Source organism: Mustela nigripes, chromosome 7 (assembly GCF_022355385.1).
Source record: "Mustela nigripes isolate SB6536 chromosome 7, MUSNIG.SB6536, whole genome shotgun sequence".
In the NCBI taxonomy this organism is placed as follows: domain Eukaryota; kingdom Metazoa; phylum Chordata; class Mammalia; order Carnivora; family Mustelidae; genus Mustela; species Mustela nigripes.
This window is the reverse complement of record NC_081563.1, coordinates 127,963,823-127,977,499: the sequence shown is the minus strand read 5'-3', so window position 1 is coordinate 127,977,499 and position 13,677 is coordinate 127,963,823. Positions and strand designations below refer to the sequence as shown.

General features: G+C 55.7%; 1 long non-coding RNA gene across 1 annotated transcript; it reads right to left on the bottom strand.

Annotated features, from left to right (window-relative positions):
* Positions 1–1,170: 1,170 nt before the first annotated feature.
* LOC132022781 (uncharacterized) lies at positions 1,171–12,882 on the bottom strand. The gene is made up of 3 exons (XR_009405709.1): positions 12,802–12,882; positions 11,950–12,086; positions 1,171–1,915 (listed from the first exon to the last, which is right to left on the bottom strand). It is a non-coding gene; the product is annotated as an uncharacterized LOC132022781 (long non-coding RNA).
* Positions 12,883–13,677: the final 795 nt, after the last annotated feature.

Genomic DNA, 13,677 nt, shown 5'->3' with positions numbered 1-13,677 from the left:
CGATTAAGCGCCACCGAGGGCAGCGGCGACACAGTCTGCAGGAGGCAGCTTGGCCAGCGTGATTGATGGCCCCTGCTTTTACAAACACCCCACTGCCTCAGCTCCCTGCCCTTGGGCAAGTCACTCTGGAGTTTAAGAGTAATTAAGAGAAATGATTCCTTTTTATAGCCAGTTCCCCCTTTCTCTCAGGTGCAGAGGTGATTGTGGAATAAAAACATGATGAAAGTCACCGTGAGGCCACTCAGACAAAGCAGCAGGTGTATCTGCTCCAGAGGAGGGAGGCGTGAGTGAAGCAGGAAGAAAAGGCCGCCTCCATCAGGCTTGAAACGAAGGGAAGGAAGGTAAAGAAAATACTTCCCGGGCCCTGATGTGTTCTCCTTCTGTCCAGGGCCACTCAGAGCCCTTATCAGTGTCCCTTTAACATAATTAAGGCTGAGGACATGCCCTCAGGAAGCCGGGGGCAAGGAAGATCCTTGGATAGAGAGGCAAAAACAAACCAAGCATTTCCTTACATCCCTATGGAATTTAATGAAGACATCAAACAGCCAAGGGTCCAGATGGCCCTTGAGGGACAGAGAACAGACCTCCCAGCTCCCACAGGGCAGGAAAGGTCCTGTCCTTTGTAACGTGGCCCGCAGCTCCAGTGACCGGATGAAAAGTGGAGACTGTGTACAGATGCTCTTTCCACTAAAGCCCCCAGGGCGCTGATTTCCTGTTCCCCGGGAAGGACAGCAGTCTGGCCAAACAGCTCACATTTTTGCGGGTGGGACGAGCTCTTGCCTTTTCTTTCTTTTATCCATAACAATATGACTTCTTGGGAAGATCATTTATATTTACCTTAGATTTTATTCATTCATTCAGACCGGTTTCCATCACTGATTCACCATTTTCTGAGCAAATACTTGGGAATTCCCTTCTCTGACCTATGAATGGGCCTACCCGCCTAGGCCTCAGAGGGTGAATCTTTTAGTCAAGGAGACACAATGAATGACCACAGGAAAAAACAAGGTTGATAAAGAGGACAGAACCGTCTACAGAAAGTAAGCGGAGAGTTGAAAAAAGCAGGGAATTAAGACAGGAAGGTCAGGGACAGTCTCTGTGCAGCTGAGATGAACAGAGACGTGTCCAGCCAGATCAGAGGCTGTCAGGAGAGAATTCCGGGCAAAGGGCAGAGCACGTGCAAAGGCCTGGAGGCAGGTCTGGGCCGGACAAGGAACAGAGAGGAGGCCCAAGACTAGGGTGTCAGGGGATAGTGAGGTTCAGGAAGGCAGGGAGTGGGGGCTGGGCCTCTGGGACCAAGGCAAGACCCTGGGGTTTACAAGAAGAACAGTGGGAAGCAACCAGAGGGGTTTATACGGGGCAGGATGCATCAGAGCTGACTAGCCCAGCTGGAGTGCTGGGGAGGCAACCCACCGTGGGGCCCTCGTGGAAACAGGGTCAGGTCTACGAGACGAGTGACCTTGAGCTAACTGATCTTCCCTGAGCCTCAGTCCTCACCCGCAGAATGAAGAAACAGAGAGGACACCAAATGAGGTCGTAACACTTGGGAGCAAACGCCGACTTCGCTAGCCAGCAATAACCCGGGAAATGTTGGAAGGACACTTTCCGCAGCGACTGCCCGAGGCTGGCTCCGGGGGGCTCCGGCGCCCCAGGCTGGGCTGATCGGAGACCACGGCCTTTGCCAAGGCTGCTCTGCGGCCTCCCCTTCGCCTTCCAGGTGCAGGAATTGTAAGGTGACACCGAGGGGCAGCAGACCAACAGGCCCAGACTGCAGGGCCCCTCAGGGCCACCGATCCTGCGAATTCCGCACGGCAGCGACACGAGCTACAGCAGAAACGGGGGAGCCGATCACGTTCCACCGAGAGTCTGTAGAGACTTAACCAGATGCCGGGCGGCTCTTGTCGGAGTCCTGACCCTGGGTAAGCAACGAGAGAGAAACGTGTGTGAGCAGAGAAATCCGCCCAGGATCAGCGATAAGGACATTGCAGTTATGTTCATAAAAACCCACGTGCAGTCTGGGATTTGCTTTAAAATACTGTGGCGGAAAGAGGGGAGGCAGCCGGAGGGAGTGAGGCGAATCCCGGTCACTGCGGAGTCTGGGTGACGGGCGCATGGCGGCTTATTATATTCTGGGGGAACATCGCAGTAATAATTGTTTAAATGTGCTCAGTTTATTTTTTTGAGATTGCTGTTTACTTGAGGAGGTATCGCAAAAGGCAGACCAGCGATTGCCACTCGGTCGTTCTGGCTCATCCCCATATTAAGCTGGCGACAACAGGGCGTTTCACGGGGGCCCGCGCCATGACCGTGCATATTCCTGTGTCTTCTGCAGACAAGGCTCTGAAACGTCCGCCAGGCCCCGCGTGCACGGGAAGGGTTTATTTACCCCGGTCGGAAGCTACCAGCTGGCTCATTCTAGAAGTCAAGCGGCTGATGGCGATTTTATGCAGAGATGAGCACAACAGCCGGGGCCTGTCACCCCTGCTCTCTAGTGAAGATCCAGGGGTATTTTCGAGCAGAAATAATGGGCCGCTGTGGCTTTTTAAAGAGGTATGATTTATCTCTGGGACCGCATCCAGGCTGGAGCTGTTGGAGGACGATCCCAGGCTCCCTGGCCGTCAAGGAGGTTCTCGTACCTCGCCGGCTGGTCTGCAGATGGAGGACAGCTGAGCCTTCGTGTGCACAGGCGACCAGGGCTTGGGCTGATCCGTTCCGGGCACCGAGAGGCAGCCGACCCAGGCCGCTGCAGAGCGCCTGCCTGCGCAGCCCCAGGAGGCAGCCCCTCTGGGGACGGCTGTTGGATCTGAGCCACATGATGGTTCGCTGGGGCAGCTTGGGGCCCGCTGGAATATTTGCAGGCAGAACCATGCAGTCTAGTCGCCTTCATTACTCAAAAGCAGGAATTTGTGTCTGTGAAGATGTGAATTATGTACCTCTGATTGAGAACAGCTGCGCGTGTCCTCTGCACACAAACGCAATCCTTTGAGCCGGTTCTTTGGATGGTGACGCGCACTGCCAGGTGTCCACCCAGGGCAGGGCCTTCCTTCTCGCTCACGGGACCCGACGCTCATGAGTGCCCTAAACCTTATCCAGCCCCCACCGCAGTGCCCCTGGGACACTGTCTGGCCCTGAGGGGCAGCAGGCGGCTGCTGGGGGTCCTGGGAAAGCACTGTTTCCCGCTTCCAGCCTCATTCTCCTCTTCCCCCTCCCCCTCCCCCTCCTCCATCCTGGTGGGAAGGAGCAGCAGCATCTGCAGCCATGAAAGAGGCCAGAGGGAGGGCCCAAGCAGAGAACGGAGGGCCACAGGGCAGAAGGAGTGGCCCCTGGGGACATCTTGCGGCCCCCCCACACCGGCCCAGGACCTGTTCACCAGGAACAAGGCCAAAGCCCCATGGCGGGGCTCCCCGAGCTGGTTTCCGTGACTCAGAGCCAAGCACGGTCCTGGCTGGGAGGGGCGAGCACGACGGGTCCCCAGTGACCTCGGGGCCACCTCCCCTCCCTGTGGGCTGGTGTCACAGCAGGTAGGGTCCCCAAACTCCCTTGGTCTCTGATGCAGACAGAATGTCACCGTCACCTACATTCAGGGACCGTGCTCACGGTTATCAGTTCCCGGGGGGCTGGAGCATTCGAGACTGACTCCGGAATTTGTGGATTTCTGTGCACCATTCGTCCGACGGCCTCAAGGGGCTCCGGTGGTGTGGTGCGTGACCCTACATGTTCCCTTCCCTCTGGCCTCTGCTTCCCCTTCTGCTGCAAACAGAACCTGAGTGGCATTTGAGAATTCACCTTCCTAGGTCAATCCATGTGTTTGGGGTGAGCTGACCCCAATCCCCAGTCCACGGGGTGGGGGGGGCAGGGGACCACACCAGCCACTGCTGCCCAGCAACTGGTTCCATGACAGGAGGGTCCTGAGCTGGCTCATCCATGACTCTGGGGCTCCCATGGCATCATGCTCTTGTCCCTGGACTTGGACCTTAGCGAGTGTGGGGCTGGAGCTGGAACCGTGGGTCAGCCTTGCTCAGGGAACCCACAGCTGTCCGGCCCTGAGTAGAGCCTGCAGGAGACTCAGCACCATAGGGGCCAGAGGTGGGGGCAAGGGAGACCAGCTGAACCCGGGTATGGCATCAGAGCACCCGGACCCAGCCCTGCCTGAAGACCAGGCACGAGGCATGAGCCACCTGCAGGAGGCCCGGCGTCCGTTCCCCGGAGAATCAGGAGGACAGGGTTCAGCCTGGGGCACACCCCCACGGCCCCTTGGGAAACCTCCAGCCTGCCCAGAAACCAAGAAAGCATGAAACCTGCTCAGTTGTTTCTTGTGATCACGCCGTGTGGGCGTTGCCCCTGGCCCTATGGGGTCACTGTCTTTGGTTGAATTCATTGACCTGTCAGGAACTGTGATGGAGGTTGGTTTCCTCACTTCTGGCAGGAGAACACATTTTGTTCGGTCTGCGCTAAAGCCTGAATGACATCGTGGTGCCCCCACATGCCGAAATGGAAAGTTCTGGTTGCAGAGGGAACCAGGACACTTTTTTCCCGAGGTCTTGTTCCAGGAACACAACCCTGCAGGACATGCCTTGCAGGACGTCGCGCTCAACTGTCCGGGCGGCTCCGGGTTCCCTTCCTGCCTCTCGGCGTCCAGGTCCACGCGGTGGGGGCCCTGTCCCTGTCCAGCCTCCGGCCCTCCCTGTGCCCTCGGAGGGGCCACGGCACCCCGTCCCAAGCTCTGGCCTCCCACGAGCTTTGTCCCCAGAATGAAGATGACAGTGATGGCCTCAGGGCTCTGTGCAGGGAGCTCCCAGGAGCAGGGCTCACTGGGCCTCTGCTGAACAGGAACCAGTGGTCTCCTGGGCAGGGCAGGGAACCCAAAAGCCCAGGCGCTGAGGGGGAGGGAGGCTAAGGTTTCTGGAGCTAGAAACAAGAGCAGCCCCCACCCGGCAAGGGTCGGATCAAGACCCAGGCACTGACAGCCTCTCTGATGTATCCTCAGAAAAATCTCCGCGTACAACAGGGACCACTGCTGCATTTCACGTCTCTCTGGTTTCTGGGGATCCCGGTGCACGCCCAGACCCTAGGGTTGGGGGCACATACTAAATCCCAGATCTCAGGGATGTCCTGGCCCCAGGTCCTCCCCGCCTTTCAAGTGATGGGTCCTGGAATATCTCACTCCTGCCCTTTCCAGAGTCTGACATCACCCCCGCCCTATAATCTCAGGTTGCGCAGAGATGATCTGTTTCCCTAAACCAAGCCCCGGCCTCCCCCTGCAGACACTGAGTCCCGAGGATGTGACCCCACCCTGATATTTGCTGTTTTCTGGAATTGTCTTGCTTGCTGATTTATTCACCTCCTTCTCTCTTGTCTGCCTCCCCAGACTAGACCATAAGCTCCCCGAAGTCAGGGGCTGCGTCTGCCTAATTCTCTTTTGTCTCCCTGGGGCCATCCCAATGGTCAGTCCCTGGAAGGAGCTCGATAGATGTGAAATGGATTTTGAGAGTGAAGAAAGGACCGAGTGAATGAGGCAGGGAGGACCTTCTGGTCAAAGCTCCCTTTATGTCTCATTTCCTTCCTGCCTGGTGCCTCCTTCCTACCCAATGACTCCTTAGAGTCTTGTCTGTCGGCCAGTGCCGTCCAAGAGAACGTTCTAGGATGATGAAACAGTTCTGCGTCTGTATTGCCCCGGATGGTAACCGTCCACTCCGTACCAGTCCAGGGCACCCGACATGGGGCTGGTGTGACTCCGGGAAGAGGCACAGGAACCCCCAGGCTCCTCGGGGTCTCTCCGGCCACGAGCTGCGGGCTGGTCACCCCGTGGAGCAGGGACTGTGGCTGGTTGGAGGACAGGCCGGGAGCTGGGCCTTTCAACCCTGGGGCCAGTGACAGGGGAGGTCGTGTGGGAGGAGGGAGAGATGAGCCTCAACTGCTGATGGATGGACACGGTACAGAAACCAAACGACACAGGAAAGCATGACTTAAGCTAAGGTCTAATGAGAGAGTTAGGGCACCGCCCTCAGAAGGACCTGGGTCAGGGGTGCCCGCACTCTTAGGAGTCAGAGTGCCAGCCCCTGTGGTGAGGCCTCTATCTTCATGAGTCAGGATGCTGCGCCAGCAGGAGCTCCTTTCTCTCTCTGGAACCATCGGAGGGGGCAGCCCAGCCTGGCGCGGCAGCTCAAGGTCCAGGCTCCTTCTGTCTTGTCCATTCACCACCCCCGGGGCTCGCTGTCCTCTCCGCGGTCCGTCGTGTCTCGGCGCCTTGCTTGGACCCAGCCAGCAGGACGTGGGTAAAAAGGAGGAAGAGGAGAGAGACCGTCCCCTGGAAGGGCGTCACCTGCACGGATTGCTGTTCTTTAGGATCCCCTGGAAGGGCCGAGCCACGCGGCCACCCCGGAGCCACGCCTCGCTGCAAGGGAGGCTGGGAAATGTCGGCTTTCTTCGGGGGGCGCCATGCCCGCTTCCAAAAGTCAGAATCCATTCCTCCTAAGGATTGGGGGTGGATATTAGGGAACAGTCAGCAGTTGTTGGAACAGAAGCTCCTGGTTGGTTGAACCATCATTCTCATGCAGAATATCAATCTGGAACATTCTGTGCCTCATGTTAAATATGTGGTGAAATCTTTTTGAACACACCCTTACTCGTTGCAAACTCAAAAGATTTCCTTTGGAGAATTTACAAAAACCGCTGCTACAGAGAATTCACGGCGTCCCAGAGACCCCGGGGCCTCTGCGGGCAGACACAACGATGGAGTGCGTTCCCCTCTGCCTGGGTTTTCCTAGGGCTGCTCTGCCCATAGTCCTGCGGGGGGTCGGGGCAGGGGTGGTCGTGACAGTGACGGGACTGCTCCTGTCCCCTCGGCTCCGGGTGGGCAGAGCTCCGATGTCGGTCATCTCTGTCCCTGTGCTTCCCAGCAGTCGTGTGAGACGAGTGTTCCGGTATCAGCTCTGCTTCTCAGAGGAGGAAGCCTTTTCCCAGACAGCAAGTGTCCCTGCCCCAGAGTCAGGGGGTCAGTGAACAACCTGCGGGACCTGAGCCCAGGATTCCGATGTCAGGCTCAGCCACCGAGCCGTCCCCTGGCCATGTACTGGGCAGCGTCTCTGGGCCAGACGCCGCTGTAGATGCCGGGTACATGGGGCTTCACGGGACAGGCGGGTCCCTGAGTCCTTGGAGCTCACACTTAAGAAGGGAGGCGAGGGAGAGGACGCCAGGGAAACGTGCCCCCGGGGTCACTTCTGATGGTGGTGAGTGGTACCCAGAAGAGAAAACCGGGCGGCGCGCTGGGAAGGGCCTGGGTGGAGGGGCTGACTGTGGGCAGGCGGTTGGGAGCCCTCTGTGGACGTGACACCTGGCAGAGCCCTGGAAGGTGAGCAGGGGCAGCTGTGCGGGGGGTGGGGGGGGGTGTCAGCCTGGAGGAGGACGCACAGCCCAGAAAAGGGCCCTGGGTTGGGACACCCCAGGCACGCATGTGGCACAGAAGGAAGGTCCGTGAGTCCAGGGGAAGGGGGAAGAGGGAGAGGAGTGCCCAGGCCTCCACGTGCCCCCAGGGCCTGTGAGTCAGGGAACATTTCTGAGTCTTCAAGCATGTTCTCAGGGCAGAGAGAGCCCCCACTCTGGGCAGGCAGTGTGGGCTCGGGGGTGGGGATGACAATGGGGCGTGGGAGGCAAGCCCCTGCCATCCGGGCTAGAAGCCTGGGGGTGCTCAGCCAGCAGCCTCAGCCCAGCCTGTTTCCTTCCTCATTAGGGCCTCTGCCATCTGGCTGGGGCACGTCTGAACGAGGAGCGGGAAGTGTGACTGTACAGGTGAACACCTGCTTCCCAATTTCCAGACACAGGTAGCATCCTGCGACAGGCTTCCCTGTGCCCTTCGAGGTGACCCTGATGGCAGGGGGTGTGAAGGGAGGCTGTCCCTCCATTGTAATTCCCTTCCGGTTCTGCCCAGGGGACATCAGCCTGCCTGAGCCCCTTTTTCTTTCTGTTTGGGTTTCAGATTCTCCAAACAAGATGTAAAGGCAGAACATATGCAGAACACATAATTATCACACTCGGGTTTGTTTAACTTTATCCCTGCAATTTCTCAAGTGTTGTTGCAATTAAGGAACCCTATTGTATAATAACACGAGCTTTGGGGAAAATGATCTAACTACCACTAACAGGAATAGAAGGCAGTTTTAACCCAGCTCTCCATGTGTGCCTGTGTGTGCACCTGAGGGTCCTGTCGTGTCTCTGTCTGGAGATGCATTAATCATGCCTTTTATTTGGGGGGGTTCTGATGCTTTGACATCCCAACCTTGCTGCTCTGCAGGATTCCCCCTCCTAGAGTTAGCCAGTTTTGAGAGATTTCAAACCACTCACCTTGGAGTGCTTTCCCCCGCCTTTTTAAAAGATTTTATTTATTTGACAGAGAGAGAGCACAGGTGCACACGCAAGCACAAACGGGGGGAAAGGTGGTGGCAGACAGAGGAAGAGGGAGCAGCAGCCCCCTCTCTCCTCCCCCACCCCAAGCAGGGTCCCTGAGACGGGGCTGCATCCCAGGACCCTAGACCATGGCCTGAGCCAAAGGCAGCCCCTTAATGGCTGAGCCGCCCAGGCATCCCTGGAGTGCTCTTTTCAAACACAAACCAGTCCAGAGGTCACACCACCCAGCCACTTCCGTTTCCAGGTTCTCACACTCCCAGCCTCTATCCGCCTGTTTTCATCATTCCCGTACCAGGTCCCGGGCAGCTTTGGACAAAACGGGTACCAAGATTCCCCTGCAATCCTTCAAACTAGCCAATCGGAAGGCTTCTCCCCGTGCCTTACCTGCTGCCCCTGCCCAGGAAAGCCTCTTGCTCACAACTCCCCAGCTTTCCCTCTACCTCCTGGTAGACCCCAGTGCTTTTCCCCTTGGCCTTGTGTGGCATATGCCACGCCTCCCGTTCTTATAGGTCTAGAAGTCTAATAAACTCCCTCCATGACTGTCATTTCTATGTCTACATGTCTTACTGTACACATAGGGGAAAAAAGTCCTCACTACCTGATTAAAACCGTGTGTGTCTGTGAGTCCCATTTTGTGGGCGTGCACAGGACAAGGACACCCAGATTCCCGGGTCCCCCCAGTGTGTTTAGACAACTCAGAACTTTGCATCACAAAAGCACCGGTGATGTCAGAGGCTCCATGAATCATAATGACGGCTCCAAGGTCCCGGTATCCAGGAGACCTCAACTTGCCACTGAGTCACTGGCCCCCCGCTGTGAGAACCGGTGGCTTTATTGGAGCCTGGAGCAGAAGGGAACCAAATTACATCCAGTATGACCCATATTGTGGCACGGCTAATGACCCAGTTAACCTCCGGATCATTTTCTGCTTCTTGGTGTCCTGGGAACGGGTGGTGTTTACTCCGCTTGGGACAAACCTTTATTAATGTGCATTAATGTGCCCGGGGATTTGCAGCTCTGGGCCTAGAGTTTTCAGAGAGAGCGGGCCCTGTGGGCCAGGGCCCCAGGAGCTGCTGCATGCAAATGAGGCTCTTTTCTTTACCCTCTGCTCGCCCTGATTTGCATGACTAAGCGTTTCTGCCTTTTTAAAAAATGTGTTTGTTTGTTTCTTGATTGTTGTTGTGTCTCCTATGGAGGAAAGCAATCACTTGCTCACTGGACAGAGACCTATATCTGGCAAAAGCCCAGGTCTGCTGGCCTGGCAAAGGGGAGCCAGCCAGCCACACTCCATTGGTAGGGACCATTCCAGAACACACAGCCCTGAGGAGGTGGGGTAAAAATCACTCGCGTCTTCCGCAGACTCCCTAATAGTGCAACAAAGGAGAATTAGATTGGACCAAAAGGCAGAAAGGACTCTGTCCTTGTAAAATCCAGCTCAAGCTCACAAGGAGCTCTAAAGGCGGCTGTGGGTCCCCTGAGGAAAGAGAAGACGTTGCTAATTCTGTTCAGACTTTTAGTTCTCAACTCTTACCAGAGCCAATGCCTGGTTTTTAAAGCAAAGATTTTATGACTTCTCTTCAACTGAAATGAAATTCCTCGTCAGTGTAACTTACCTCCATACCTATTTTTTAATCAATGTCCTATCCTGAGTATAAGATAAAGGGGAAAGGAAAGGAATTTATAATAAAATAAAACACTTTTCAACGTGCCAGAACTCTGGCACAGCTCAATGGGAGGCTACCCATCACCTGATGCCCACACTTGGACGGAGAATTCCAGGGAATGAAGCTACAGGTGCAGACCAGCGACAGCTGTGTCATGGGAGGTCCCCTCAGACGCCACGAGAGGCTTTGCCATTGGTCATACAAGTTTTCAACCTGGCGAACAGACCTCGGGAAAGTCCTGAACAAATCAGAGTATGATCTTCCCTCAGCTGATGCCATAGTTTTGTCCCTGAAGACCTGGTATACTTTAAAACAATGAAAAAAAAAATTGTGTTTGTGTCTATGTGAAACGGAATTCGGTTCTGGGCTCAGGTCATCTTAAACAGTTTTTTAATCTGTGGGAACGACCAGAAGGTCATTCGAAATTAGTGCCGATGCATGACGAACACAGAGGAGCTGTGGGCTGGGAGACCAGGCCCAGAATCGGGCCTGAGGGCAGGGGTCAGGCCCCATTCACAGACAGGAAATGAATCCAGAGAGAAGAAGCAGTTCACCCAAGGTCACAGACAGAGAGCATGGTAAGTTTGGAGCTTAAACAGGACGCTGTTGGAACAAAGGGTTTAAATCCAACTCCATCGTGACTTCCTCCCCTTTTCGGCCACCTACAGGAGCCCAGTGACCTTGTGGTCCCCACAGAAGATGCATGGATTCCGTCTCTGATTTTCTCCTGAACCAGAAGAGGGCCACCGGGTCCCCCCATCTATCATCAGAATGTTGGGAAGCGATGGTGGTGGGGTTAGTGTCCTGCCTGAACCCCCTTTCCTGACCTCGTGACCCAGCTGCTTTGAGTCACAGCTGAGAGGTCCACAGGTGTTCCCTCCCCAGAGGGAGAACAGCCTTAAGGCCAAATGAGGAGGCCATCATCCCCACACACGCCCCGGAGCAGCCGATGGCCAGTGACGGAGTGACATGGAGATAAAATCGCCAGCCCCCTTGCCTCAAGGTGGGACCTGCTCTGGGATACAGTTCACGCTCCAGGACTCTCCATGGGCCTGGGCTGACCGTGCTTGCTTAGCATTTTGCCCCATTCTGCGCCTCACTCCCTTCTCTTAGGAGCACCGCTTCCATAGATCACGTGCATAAGGAGCTCCGTCACAGGCTCTGCTTCAAAAACGGACCTGATCTAGGGTCAAGATCAAGAGACCAGTGAGGCGACCGTGGCAATAATCAGGTGAGAGATGACGGTGGCTTGGACCAGGATGGCAACAGGGGTGGGTGGAGAGGCGAGCCGGTGAATATTTGGAACGTTGAGTCTTCATTAGGTGCTACCGCACTCTGGCTCCAGCGAGGTAACCCTGGGGCCAGCAAACCACCTCCCACAAAGAGATCTGAACCCCAGCCTTGGGAAGGGGCCCCCTTCCAAGTCTATCCTTCCTGGGGGATTGTCCCTTCCCTCTAGGAAACCAGCTAGTCTTTTCTTACATCGCATGGTGTAAGAAACTCTTATCAGAGCTGAATAATTCTTTATATAACATATCCCGTTTAAATCACCCCATGGCTCTGCCTCTCTTTGGGGCCCAGGCTGCTGCAATCCGCAGAGGCGGGACCCAGCGAAAAGCCGCCTGGTAAAGGACAAAGAGACTCGGTAGAGCCCCGGGATTACGGAACAGTCTGGAAGGGTGGGTTGGAGGCTGAGAAACCAGCTTGGTAACCAGCGCGCTGTCATTCCCTGCCTTAACATTCCGTCACTCCCGATATTTCTAGTCATCCTCAAAAGGGCCTACGGGAAGAGCACTTACTTGGGAATCAGAGAGTAGACATTCTAGTCTCCTGTCAACGACTCGCTCGCTGGATAACCCTTCTCCAGCCTCGGTTTACTCACCTGCCAAAGGAAGCGGTCATCCCAGGTGCTCTAAGACCCTCCTCATTGTCCTGCTGTGTGGTGAGCTGTGTGGTGTCCTGCTGCTGTGACTAAGTGAGAGAGACACCTGCAGCCGTGGTCTTCGAACTCTAAGTGCCCTGTGATGGTAATGGATTCCCTGTCCGATGTTGCCCGGAGGCTGACACCTCCCTTTCTCACGCCCTCCCCCACCCAAACCGTCAGTATTTCCCGACAGCTTGACCCCCCCACCCCAAGTAGATTCCGAATCCATGCATTTCCCTCCCCATTTACCCAGGACGGATGAACAGTCGTTCATTCTTAGCACCAGCTTTCCTTCTGCCTCTCTGAACCTGAGCTAGATAGAGGGTGCCCCCAGCAAAAGCCCTGGTCTACTGAGCTTCCTGGTAGACAACACACACGTGTTGCGTCCCCCCCAACCCCCACCGCTCCCTATCACCTGCACAGGCTCACATGCCATTTCTATACTGCAAGTCACACCATGTCACTCCTTTGCATGAATCTCTCCAATGATTTCCCATCAAATACAATCCAGACTCCCTACGGTGACCCAGGAAGCCCTGCACGATCTGCTCCCTGAGCCCTTCTGTCACAGGCCACGTCCTTTCCTGCTCGGAGACATAGTGCTGCTCACCACCCCGCACCCAGAACCCGTGTTCCCGAACATTCAGTCTGGCTGGCTCCTTCTTATCCATAAATTCACCCGTCCAAGAACAAGTCCCTGCCGGCCTTGTAGAAAGCAGACCTCCATGGTCGTCACCTTCCATCTGGTCATCCTGCATGAGCCTTTCTTGCACGATTTCAATGTATCTCATTTATTCATGGGTTGATTACCTCTTGCTGTCTTCCCAGTCAGAATGGAAGCCCCAGGACGCCAGGGACTTTGTCTGCCCTGTTCAGTATTTTACTCCCAGCAGCAAGCACAGTGCCTGGTAGAGTCAGTACTTAATAAATATTTATGAATGACTAAATAAGTGGGATCGGCTGTAGACAGCCCGTGGGTGTTTACCCGCTTCCTGTTTCTAGGAGTCTGGCAAAGTGCTTACACGCACCTTCCTCATTCGCCACCCACTTCTCTGGCTCCGAGCGCTCGCCCCATGTGTGAGTCAGAGCAGTTCGCTGAAAACAACAGAACTCATACCAGTCAATTTAAGCAGAAAAGGAATTTACAACAACATAGTGGGGGGCTGGGTGATTTCCCAGAGGGACCAGATAATCACACCTAAAGGCCACATAGCTAAGAACTTGGTCCGCAATCATCGCACAGAGCTATGCCCAGGAAGATGCCTCCAGTAGCCTTGGACACAGACCCTGAGGCCCCCACTGCTCAAAGCGTTGACGCGTCGCCCCTCTCACTCGCTGGCCGTCCCCAGAACGCATTTCATGAGGTTCCTCTTTCTCCACATGACAAGACTCCCATTCGAAGTTTACGTACGGGGGTGCCGTGAGGAACACAACCAGAGTCCCCCGCCCTTGGCCTAGCCCTCGCTGCAAGGGAGACTGGCGTGCAGAGCCGCTGGACCACTTATACTGTGTCAAGTTTGCCCAGTTTGCTGCGCACAGGAAAGGAGATCGGAGTTTCTGTGCCGCTCAATGAAGTCCCGATGCCCCCTCCACATCCCAGGCGGGTGGCCACAGAAGAGCCGTTTTCTCGTTAAGCCACCGGCTCTTCCCACACCAGAAGGCTGCCATAAATCATCCCCCAGTTAC